This window comes from Argopecten irradians, chromosome 1 (assembly GCF_041381155.1).
Source record: "Argopecten irradians isolate NY chromosome 1, Ai_NY, whole genome shotgun sequence".
NCBI lineage: Eukaryota > Metazoa > Mollusca > Bivalvia > Pectinida > Pectinidae > Argopecten > Argopecten irradians.
This window is the reverse complement of record NC_091134.1, coordinates 59,510,031-59,520,808: the sequence shown is the minus strand read 5'-3', so window position 1 is coordinate 59,520,808 and position 10,778 is coordinate 59,510,031. Positions and strand designations below refer to the sequence as shown.

At 37.4% G+C, this 10,778-nt stretch overlaps 1 pseudogene; it reads left to right on the top strand.

Moving 5' to 3' along the window:
- Window positions 1–1,215: 1,215 nt before the first annotated feature.
- Window positions 1,216–3,976, top strand: LOC138336578 (uncharacterized; annotated as a pseudogene).
- The last annotated feature ends 6,802 nt before the right edge of the window (window positions 3,977–10,778 follow it).

Sequence of the window (10,778 nt, the reverse complement as noted above, 5' to 3'; positions counted from 1 at the left end):
GAAACTTTACATGGAAAAAGATCCTATCTCGAAAACACATTGCAGGAAATATCCGATTCTAAGGAAAGATTAATGATTGAGGAATGGGAGAGGGAACTTTCACAGACTGAATCGCCTCGTTCCCTTCCCCTTTTAAAAGACATTCTCTCAAAAGGACTTCAAAACAATTCACAGAATCTTTTTGAAGCAAATGAACTGCTTAGAAAGAAGGATTATTGCAAAGCAAAATTGGTGGAAAGAGGAGGTGCGGTGGATTGGAGGAAAGGGAAATACGTTTACGCAATTAGCGCAATTATTGCATTTATCCACGATATCAACGACTTCATTAAGAAGGCAACAGAATTAAACGAGGAAATATGCAAGACTTTAGCTTTTATCAACAACTCTGTATACATTCCTGGAAACTGCATTAACTTAGAAAGAAGCGATAAGTACAAAAGCTTAGGCGAGATAGCAAACGAATTGTCGCAAACATCAACTGAAAACATTAGGTTAATGCAGCAACGATCTGAGGAGTGGTTTGAACGGAATGTAAAGGTTACTGGAAGCACACTATTTGGAGTAGTTGGATGTGATGGACTTGCCAAAATGAAGGATCACTTTGAGAAAGTGATTTGTGGTGTGAAAGAAAAGGATCCGTCGCCTTCCTTGATGTCTATTCGAACATGGCACTAAAAATGAAATACATGCTGTTGCAACAATCGTTGCAAAAGTCATACCAGCTCTTTTTCCTAGCCTGATATTCTGTGAAGAAGGATGCGTTGTCATTTAGCAGAACCAGTCATGGTAGTATCTCCAGATGGGAGTCTTCGCACAGATGTTGACTTTTCATCAACCAGGTTTGCAGTGGGAAACAAATGTCCTATGCAGAATGTACACTTCAAATGTCCTGCGAGATACCTTTTGCAATGTCCGTCTGAAATAGAGGCCCTGGATGTAGATTCTCTGCTCTATGTATCATGGACACCACTTGAGACCACCGTCTTTATGGTGAATCGAGACAAGGAGCTATTCATGGAGGCACTTCAAGTGGCATCAGACATCTAAAATGCTGAGAAGCCTAAGAAACCCACAAAATTGTCAGATCGACAGCGCAATCTTAAAGACAAAGTTAGTGAAAAATCAGGTAGCATCAAACTTCTTGGAAGGTTTTCTTCTGTAACTTCGGAGGAAGATGGTATTGCTCATTTCGTCCCACCTATTAGCAAATTGCAAATGGTTGAATCATTGGACAATATAAAAGCGGTAACCAAACAGTTCTACGAGTTGAACCGTGAACGGGCGATGGAGGCAATGGTATTCCTGGCTGCCGATTTGAATAGAAGTTGGGAAAAAGATTCAATTCGCTCAGCTCCGGTTGCATGGTTTCCAAAAGGATATAGTCTTTCAACAGATCAACTGCGTCGTATCGTTGAACACGTGCACACAGAATGTCATAAACAGGGAATCCATATTCCTTGCGAGTCCTTCTTGTAACAAGAACTGTGAATGGAACGCCATTAACTAAACTTCAACTTCAGAAAGATGTTTGGAAAACCGTAGAGAAAATGAAGAAACAAGAGATTATAGCACAAATAAAAAATCTCAACAAGTCTGTTGTCATAATCGATGTCCAAGGTGACGAAAATGAAAAACGGGAGTTAATTGCTACCAATAACGGAGTAAGGCTTCCCGTTTTAGCTATTCACAACAAGCCTAAATCGACTTTAAGAACACATGAAAATGCAGATTTGGTTACAACAACAACCACTTTTGCAGATGTTCTTTCTGACCATATTAAGGAATCCACAGGCCTTGCTAATGATGTGTTAGCTATGTCATATCCCGAAGACCTGAAAGTTGAAGCTTTTTCCGCCAATATCGACAGCACTTGTTGGTCAGAAGAACTGTTGTCGTCAGAGACAGATACAAACGTGAACTGTTCCACAGAGAAAGCTGATCCACGTGATCTAAAAATGTCACCACGTGAGACAGCTGAACCAACTCCATCAGGACAAAATGGCATTGAACTCTGTGAACTCATTAAAAAAGAGAAATGGGATAACGCATAACCGACTTCTTTGCTCGATTTCTTCGCGTCCGACGAAAAGCTGAATCAGTTATTAGACGTAGAGTTACGGGTTGTGGCAAGGTATCTGAAAAGAACTAAAAATATTTCTGTGAAGGAGTCGTATAAAAAACCAAGATACGAAAAATATGCGACGCTCTGAAGATAAAACATCGAGACCAAAGTAATTCATCGAAAAAGAATGTAGGTTCAGCAAAGAAATCATTGAGAAAATCTTCACCTAGGCTATTATTAGAATAAGCAGCGGATGTCCTGAACAAACATGTGCACAAGTATGATCTAAATGTGGCCTCTGCAGAGTTCTTGTGGCCTGAAAAATTACAAGAATGGAGCAAGGAAGTTTCTTACGTTACCCTTCACGGTCTTGATATGCAATGATTTACAAACCAGACTACAGTGAACTCCGAGATCAGTATGAAGTCAGGTGTATCGATTCAACTCATTTGTTGACAAGAGCTCGACGAAAATCTTGCTAAGGTGGACTTGATGGATTGTCTTATCAAGGTTGGATGAAAGTAGCAAAGGAGAAGAAGACCCTCCTGACCCCAATTATGGTAGAAGAGGTCACTGATCCAATGTCTGTGTCAATGGCTGCTACTCACTTCTCTCAGTCAGTAGAAGATTGCATGTGGGCAAATGGAGATGTAGAAAGCGCAGAGCTCTGTAAGGACATTCGATCTTGGTGGCATTCGGAAGACAAACCTGGAATACCAGCTGCGGAAAGATTAGAATTGAGAGAAGGTCCTCGGAATCGGCTTCTAAGTCATATTGACTTTGGTGTGTTTCCACCCCCTACTATGTACATAAATGGATGGCCATTACAACTGAGGGAAGGCCTACTGGCAAGCATTGAAGCAAAGGCATGGTAAACTGTCTTTGCCATGGCTGCGCATATAATGTCAGGGCATTTTCAAGCATGATTGGAGAAACATTTTTACTCAGAATTGACAATGAATGATAAGCGAGGACAAGGGACGGTTACCAGCAAGGAATTTGGCAAGTACATTGGAAATACCATAGAACAGATTCAAGTTAGGATGGATCCTGATAGGTAAGTACAAAGTATTGCATTTGCTTTCAATAATTTTTTTTATTCTTTCCTGGTTGATATTTGGTTATTTTCTTTTTATGCAGTCAAACATTAATGGAAAATTTTCGAAAAGAAGCGAATTTTTTTTATTTCAATATCTCATTGACAACTCTTTAATTTTTTCAGGACATTTACCTACTGCACCAAAGCAATGAGCGTATATAATCTGGTCGAGGAAACAGAGGAAAAGGCTGGGGAATATCATAGCAACACGTGTAGAGTGTGTCTTTGCCAAACCATGTTCTTGCCGACCAATATATATAAAGTATATAGCAAACATCTCATGTTTGGTATTCGTGATTTGTTTGCTGTTCAGTTTTGGAATGTGGCTTAAACTTCCCCATGGATCTGTTGAAACGTAGTGTCAGAATGATCAAAATGAAGGTCTTCCTCTAGCCAATTTAGCTTGACGTAATATTTCTCATAATTTCATACAGTCTCACCCAAAAGGGAAAACCATAAAAAAGTGATTATGTCAATTATCTATATACTTGTATATGAATTCGACAAATAACAAATAAGTTTGGACTACAATGTCCACATATACATAACCGCATTGACATTTTCCAGAGATCATGACTTTGACAAAAGTGGAAGAAAGCGACTGCCTGGAAGGCGAAAGGAGCCGAAATGCAATTCAAAAAGGTTCTCCAGGTGTGCGATGGGAAAAGGCTAGGTGCAACGAATCGAAGATGCTACCAGATAAAAAAAATGGGACTATAGCATTATCTACAAATAAAACCAATGAACGAAATTCATGCTTCAATCTGTATTTATTGATCATTTTAATAAAAATAGACTTCTTGTCTAAACAGTAAAATATAAATAAACAATAATGTAAAGTTCAATCACAGTAGAAATCGTAAGATCTTAAAAAACATCATTTGGCATATATTGGGATATAAATCAGTATGATATGATGATTATAATGGAATGCCTGCCGCTCTAGAATGATGCAAATTTAAAGACAAAAATGCAATGACGTTTTAAATAATGTGGAATGAATAAAAATGGCTCGGATAACACAAAGTAAATATGAAATAAATTCACGTTCATGATACAATAAATCAAATCATTATTGATTAACCCATACACGAATTATATATTAAACAATGTACTTTATGAAATGTAAATAAAATGAAATCACTTTAAGAAATGCGAGGTATAGATTACTCAGAAATCGGATCGGTTTCGAAATCAATGGTAACATGAACAAAAGGTCCTGGTGCCCACTAAAGAATGGTCTTTGTCTGACAACGGAAAGGTGGGTCTTTTCTCTGCTTTTTACAATTTAAAATATCAGAACTCAAGGTGGCTGCCTGTTGACCCTTGTTGTTGCCAATTGGTCTCAAACTGCAATATGCGTAACTAGGACTAAGGGAAACCAACAGATGGAAATTGAGACAGATTTCTTTAATAAGAAATAATGGTAACAATATTCAAGTATTAAAATCCAAGATGGCGGCTTGTTGGTAATTCTGTTGACCAATCTGTCCTAAAATTCAATATACACAAATATTACCAAGGGTGAACCTACATATGAAAATTGAGACCCCTGCATTATTTTCTGAGAAAAAGCGGATAAAATATAACGGACTGACGAATGGACCACGAACGAAAGGCGATCTGTTAAAAAACAACCCAAAAAAGCAATAGATAATTGGACTTTAATTATTTACGGCATGTTTTCTTATGTCTATACAAGTTACTTTCGTGCCGGTACACTTTTCCACATTCACAGCGGTACCGTTTAGCACCGGTGTGTGTGTGGGTCTTTGTGTCCATCTAGTCGGACTTTTGTTCTGAACTTATAGCCGCATACATCACACTCATAGGCCGGGTCAGCGTGCCATACTAGGAGTGCCGATCGAGGTCGACATTACTGGCAAACTCTTTGTGGCATACCTCGCACGACTTCCCCTTTTCACCATGTTTGTTGCACCTAAAAAGATAGAACAATTGGTAGATTTCGAAAATATAGTGTATGAAATTTGGATGTATTGATATTGGCAACCAAAACCAAAACCATTTTTAATCAGATTGTTATATCATTTACTTAACATGCTGTAGTTAATGTAGTACAATTTCAACGGACAGATGAAGTCAGTGGTTTTGAAGGAAAAATATATATATATATATATGTCAGCTCTGTAAAATGTTTAATGAATTATGGGTTATACCTGTGTCGTCTCAAATTGGCGAGATTGTTGAATCCTTTACCACAACAATTGTGGGGAGCGTCTTTATGAGGTCCATGCGCACGTATGTGGGCACTATATCCAGATTTGGATTTGAATTGTTTACCGCAAAGCGAGCAGAGATGGACGTGGTCACCATCTATTCCCTTCGTCACTGAGCCTAAAGAAATACAGAAACGTAATTTTCAATTGTGAATGAATGAGCTAATATCATAGTACGTGTATATCATAAAGAAATATGGTTAGAATTAGAACTAAAACGTAGTAAAGGTTTTTATGTAAGTATGAAACATTTATTCCGAATTACTTAAACACCTAACCGAAGTTGTACTGGGACCCAACTAGTAGTCGTGACGGAACCGTAGTCGTGCTTATGTGCATATTCTACTGTGTGTGAGTGTGTCCAGATTTCTGAATGTCTGGAGCTGTTAATGAATACTTCATGATGGTGTTGTTTGGTTTATGTGTAAATAATGTGTTTCGTGAGATGCAAACAATTATTGAAATAGGACTTTTAGAATAACGCTATGGATCCTTGGAACTTTGCGCGACTGGAACAATATAATTAAATTGGTAAAACAGCATAAAGTGCCAACCGACTGTCTACAAATGTAAATTAGTGCAGTCTTTGGTTTGTAAAACACTTGACAAACAGTTTTTGTAAAAATACATGTGGATGGTGTTGTTTGTAATACTACATGTACCTGCTATAAGTTATTGTTTAAGTTTAAGGTTTAATGTACCATCACGATAAATCATAGTTTACAAGTACGAGCTATAAGTTAATGTTACATACATTAACATGTAATCGAATTGGCAGAAATATACATGAACTAGTTCGTGTCAACTCATCAATAACAAACAGTGCGTGTTTACTCATCATTTTACAAAACTAAAGAATTAACAATGAAAATGATGTTTACCGTCAGAAAAGTTAGATATAGAATTGAATCTAGACTATCACATTTCGGATGGTATCACATTTATAGCGAGCGACGCAGGCTAAACCCAGAAAACGTACGAAAATGGTAAAGTTCGTGGATACTACCAATCCTACTTCGAGCAAAGTCGCTTCGATTCAAAACTTTGGTCAGAATGTTACAGAAAAATACGGAGCGTTGCAACACAACTAATGCATCGGTGTGTTCAGAATTGTATATAGTATATGCTCGTCCCTATCAAAAGTTGATATAAAGAATATTTTCGGTGACTTACCTCTTTTTCTGTCCGAACTGCTGGCGGCCGCCATTTTCTAATCGTGTAACACACCAACTACATACCACGTGATTCCCCACCGTGATACAAGGAACACCTTAGTTGAATATGTAAGTTTCTAAAATAGGTAAATGTCATTTGTTGAACAAACTTGGTAGCCTTTCATCCGTATATGGTTGTAACCCATTCAAGGATTAATATAAGGAGGAGTCAGATTTTAAAGCCAAATTTCAGCAAAGCTCCCATTTTGGACCTCCACCGTACTATCCCCATGGGTCTTAGCTCGGTCCTTTATGAAATATGATTGTCCTAACCTAAAGTTCCCCCTTCTGAATCAATTAAAACCCCTATAGACCAATTTCCATTGAAATTGGAGACAAAACCCGAAAACAGGAAGTGGGCCAGCGGCCATCTTGGAATACCAAAATCTTTACGAAAATGTTTGTTTGTTGTTCGGCATCAATTAACACCCCTATAAACCAATTTTCATTGAGATCGGAGACTGAAACCTTAAAACAGGAAGTGGGCCAGCTAAAATTAAGAAAATTAGCCCCTTTGGGGCCTCACCCCTCAGCCCCTAGGGGTCGGACCAGACTCATTTATATAAAATATTATTGCCCTTCCCCAAAATTTGTTTCACACCAAATGTGGACGAAATCCATCCAAGGATGAAGGAGGAGTAGGATTTTAAAGCTAAAATTAAGAAAATTTGCCCTTTTGGGGCCCCGCCCCTCTGAGCCTAGGGGTCGGACCAGGCTCATTTATATAAAATATGATTGTCCTTCCTCAATGATGTTTAACACCAAATATAGATGAAATCAATCCAAGGATGAAGGAGGAGTAGAATTTTAAGCTAAAATAAGAAAATTTGCCCTTTTGGGGCCCCACCCCTCAGCCCCTAGGGGTCGGACCAGGCTCATTTATATAAAATATGATTGCCCTTCCCCAATAATGTTTCACACCAAATGTGAATGAAACCCATCCAAGGATGAAGGAGGAGTGGGATTTTAAAGCTAAAATTAAGAAAATTTGCCCTTTTGGGGCCCCGCCCCTCTGACCCCAGGGGTCGGACCAGGCTCATTTATATTAAATATGATTGGCTTTCTTTAATGAAGTTTCACACCAAATATGGATGAAATCAACTCAAGGATGAAGGAGGAGTAGGATTTTAAAGCTTAAATTAAAAAAAATTGTCCTTTTGGGGCCCCACCCTTCAGCCCCTAGAGGTCGGACCAGGCTCATTTATATAAAATATGATTGTCCTTCCCAAATGATGTTTAAAACCAAATATGGATGAAATCCATCCAAGGATGAAGGAGGAGTAGGCTTTTGTATAAATAGTCTTACGCACGACGCACGGCGCACGGCGGACGGTGGACGGCGGACGGTGGATGGCGTACGGCGCACGACGACGGACAAAACACGATGACAATAGGTCATACTGACCTTCGGTCAGATGACCTAAAAATGCCAGGTCTTCACTCACCCGCAACAACATACGGGTCAAAATTTCTAAGAGTCTTTTCATTTGGTACAGCAAAGTTTATCTCTGAAGCATCTGGAGAATAATGTCCTAGATTGGATAGCTTCTCAAGAATGTTTCCGTGGCTTTTGTATCCTCCCATAAAATGTAAAAATCTCCCACCAAACATCCTCCATCCAAGCTTCCAAAAGAGTTTAGTTTCCTTCGAGTACCGCATCATAGTTGATGACTTACTGTCGAACCACTTTACTACTTCACACCACAACACAAACGCCATGTTATCCAGCGGAAATGCCTTTGATTTTACTTGCTGAAAGAATTTAAGCATTGTTTTAGGTAGCCCGTCGACTTTACAAAGCTCTTTCATCACTTCAGGTAATACTTTTACCATTTCCTCGGATATTTCTGCTATTTCTTTGTCATTTTCTTCATGGTCATTAGTAACATATTGCTCTGAAACTTTCTGGAGTTCGACATGCTCACTCTCTGAATCTTGTCCAATTTCTGAAAAGGATTCATCTAAGTGGCTTGTTTCCGGAGAAAATAACCCTCTGGAAACTGACACTTTGATTCTCGTAGGGGATTAAACATTGTCTTGGAATTGGAGACATTACCTTGGATGGAAACTACGCTTGTTTGAAGATGACAGGAGATCGTCCAACCCTTTTGTTACTTCTTTTGAAACTTTTTACAACTGAGAGTGGAGATACAGTTGACCATTTCCGCTTGCGTCGTGGTGTACTTGCCGTTCTAGGTAGTTCAGGTCCAAAACGGAACAAATCAGATAATATTTGGTTTATTCTCAAATCATTTGTCACTTTTGAAATCCTTTTCCTTCTTCTCTTCGATTGCAGGGACAGTTGACTTTTTACCTTCATGTTTGCGTTGCACCTATAATTGTAAATCATTATAAATATATTGCTTGTTAAAGGCTTGGCATAAACATATATATCATTATACATTGATCCCCATACTCGAAATATGAACTGGTTTGTGTCAACTCATCAATAACAAACAGTGCGTGTTTACTCATCATTTTACAAAACTAAAGAATTAACAATGAAAATGATGTTTACCGTCAAAAAAGTTAGATATAGAATTGAATCTAGACTATCACATTTCGGATGGTATCACATTTATAGCGAGCGACGCAGGCTAAACCCAGAAAACGTACGAAAATGGTAAAGTTCGTGTATACTACCAATCCTACTTCGAGCAAAGTCGCTCCGATTCAAAACTTTGGTCAGAATGTTACAGAAAAATACGGAGCGTTGCAACACAACTAATGCATCGGTGTGTTCAGAATTGTATATAGTATATGCTAGTCCCTATCAAAAGTCGTGTAACACACAACTACAGACCACGTGATTCCCCACCGTGATGGTTATCTACATGTAAATCTCTGGTGATATTTTTTAAAATAAATATCTCAGACGATATTTGACTTGCCTTGGATAACCATATAACTTGTTTTATAAAGGTCCAAATGAAATATGATAACAAATCAAGTAAAATAAGCACGGAGCCCAAACTTGACATAATATGCATTTTTGTTCAATGTCATATGTGTATACATGTATATATATATTTCTATTAGTTAAAAAATCACCATGTACCGCCATAAACGAGTATAAAACTTAATACATGTTATTGTATGTATATTTCTGATATTTATGTTGGAAAAGCTCCATGTTCGTTAAAAACTTGATGATAAATTTCTGGTGAAACTATAAACATTTGGTTACATGATTTCAAGGATTGCAGAAAATTAAGAAAAAAATTAAAAGAAAAAATGGGGTTGAGGTTGCAATACGGCGGTTTAATGTGTGTTAAAAGTTCTGAGTGTCTAACAAGCAATTATGTATATATTTTCTGTGTAGATAATAAAGACAGCTCCCTTGGTTAAATTTGTGATGTACATGTATATGTACATGATAGCTTGCCAATGAACCATATAGCTACCATATAATATGATGTCGAGCCGTGAATTTGCCTCTGAATCAAATGAATCAGAAACATGTATAATGAAAGACCTAACTGTTTCTTATACAATCATATTCATGCACAAATAGCACATTCATATACATTGTATAGTGTACATGTACACATATTGTGCATTGAATTTTAAGTCAATAAAAAAATGACTGGAGTTCAAAATAGCATCCAGTAGTAAATAAGCTGACCATAGCATGTGATTCTCATGTCATCAGAGTAATTGCAGTAAAATTCATTTTTTAGTATGTATATAGTCTAACCTGGTGGAAAATCTAACTTTATTAGTTGTATTTTGTTAGTTTATTTTTATATATTCAAGCAATCCTAATTCCTTTAGTGTGATCTTGCTCCAAACACTAAGTGAAGTTGCTAAGAGCTTGTACATGTAGACCTTGATTGACATGGACTAATTATAAGTTATTGTCAGTCCATTCCTTTTTAATTCAATCAAAACTTTGCAACTTAAAATAGTCAATAATGAATAATGCAATTTAACAACATGCATCGCAGGCTATTGTCTCTACAGATATATTTAATATATATATATTTTATATATTTTATATATATGTGCAATCTGTGTATTACACAACAACAAGATTTTTTTATTACACATAGGAATATTTGTATATCTATAGAGCCAAAATCTGGAGATTTGACACTGACTTTTGACCCAAATAACCTTTGATCTAGCTCCAGACATAATTAAACAACTCAGACAACTGACATATA